We start from the raw sequence: 2,308 nt of genomic DNA on the forward strand, positions 1-2,308 counted from the left end.
TCTCTCTCTCTCTCTCTCTCTCTCTCTCTCTCTCTCTCTCTGTAAGTGACTCGACGCCAGTACGGCTCTCGCCAGCGCCGTCCCCTTTCCTTCCGCCTCTTCTTCTCAGCTTTCCCTTCCCTCCGTGCCCTCCTTCGTCTTTTTTTCCCTTTCTTTTGTTTCTTTCTGCTGTAGGTTAGCTTAGGAAAGCAAAAGTGAATAACGGCTAGGGTTAATCTAGGGGGTTAGGGTTAATTTGGTTAAAGTTAGGGTTTGGATTTAGTTTAGGAAAATTTGCTTTTAGTAATTTTAATCAAATTAGGATATGTTTTATTAATTTCAATTCTAATTTAATCATTAAAATTACTTTAGAAATATTATTTAATTATCAATTTGCTAATTAGCATTTAATTAGGTATTCTAATTTAAAATTAGAAATAATATAATTAATTTTCTTTATTTATAAAAATTAGAGTATTAAATTTCAAAATCTCAATTATTTAACTAAATCGTATGAAATTCTTATTCTTTTATGACTGTTAAGTTGTATAATTTAAATATATAAAATTATTCAATAATTATAAGATTAAGTAAAATTTTTAATTTAATTATCAAAATTTAATTTAATTACTTTTAGTAAATTAATTTCTAAAAATAAAATTTTTAATGAATATATAAATTAAAATTAACTCAGTAATATTTTTCAAAAATTCTGGGTCTTACATTCAACAAAATGCCAATGAGAGGGTTGGATTGAATAAAAGAAGGTATTTTCGGAGATTAGTGTTTGGATTCGTAGAGAGTAGAGAAATAATGAAAAGTAGAGATGGTTCTTCTGAATTGAAGGTATGAGTAAATTAGTAAATTTACACTTTATAAACATTTTTTTAACGTTTACTATTAATAAGAATATAAAATCTAATATGTTATAAAGGTCTAATTAAAAAAATAAAAAATATAAAAATTTAATTATAAATTTGATAAAATCATATGAAATAATAGAATAATTAGACCTTTAAAATTTTGAATAGAAAAATAAATATATATTAAAAATAAATTAAATTATATATATTTATATACAAATACATTAATAACTAATTTTAGTGACTGATTTTAATATTCGAATAATATTTTTAAATATCATAAAACAAAAATATGAAAATTTATCATTCCTCCATTAAAAAATTACTGAAGAAGATTAGCAGCGGTGACAAATAATGTAGAAATCACTTTAGAATGCCTCTTTCTCGGAAAGGTGCTTGGCTTGGCCATGACTTTTGAGGAAGTAGGAACCAATCAAACCACTCCAACTAAAATTGCTCATTAAGAAGTACCGATAAAAAATAATTAATGCAACAGAGTTCATTAACATGTTTTTTGATGGGATACACGCAAATTATCGTTGGAATTTAAGGATTGGTATTGTTACGGTGGGTAACCGGAGATTGTCTGAATGGATAGCATTGGCTGGCCCGTATGTGTGAAGGAGGAGGTTTCCGTGTGAGTGTGCAACTCGAGAGACTCCGTCCGACTTGTGCTCGTGAGTGAATAGGGGGTGGTACCTGCAAAGACACTCCGATGCCTAAGTTAGCAAGAGTGTGAGCAGGTCTAGAGAGTATTGGGCTTAAAGATACCTGAGGGGTGTCAGTGTATTTATAGTGGTGAGCCAATAACCACCGTTGGAGTAGTGCCGTATCTTTAGAGTGTTAACCGTCCCATTATCTTAGGGAGGTTAAGATATGGCTTTATGGAGCGGTTAGAGAGATTTTAGGGGCGGTTACTCATTTGAATGAGTGTTTATCTGCCAGCTAATCTCATGCCCGACTTCTTTAAAGTAAGTCGTGGTTGATACCGACTTCTTATGTGAAGGTCGGTACTTAGCTAAGCTTAATCCTTTGGACTAGGCCTTTTATTTGGGCCTGGACCTTTGTTATTGGGCCAGGGTATGAACAGTGCCCCTACTTGATTTTGTCAATTTTTGCCAATTTTTATTTATAACTGTGTTTAATGGAAGTGTCTTTATAAATGTGTTTAGTAGAAATGTCTTTATAAATATATTTTTTGGATGTTTCTTTTTATATATGTATTTAAAATATAATAATTAATTATTATTAACAATAAATTAGCAAATAATATATTGGTACTTATACGTTTCTAAATTAAAAAACCAAAAATGACTCTGTAGCCTTCGCAAATGAAATTAATGACTTCGTAGCCAATATTTCACACTAATACTACAAGACAATAGAGAAAGAAAAAAAAAACAATATTTATTAGTTGAGAAATCAATTCCCAACAATAAATTAATAAAAATATTAAAATATAATTT

The sequence above is a fragment of the Arachis duranensis genome, chromosome 9, assembly GCF_000817695.3.
Source record: "Arachis duranensis cultivar V14167 chromosome 9, aradu.V14167.gnm2.J7QH, whole genome shotgun sequence".
NCBI classification, from domain to species: Eukaryota; Viridiplantae; Streptophyta; class Magnoliopsida; order Fabales; family Fabaceae; genus Arachis; species Arachis duranensis.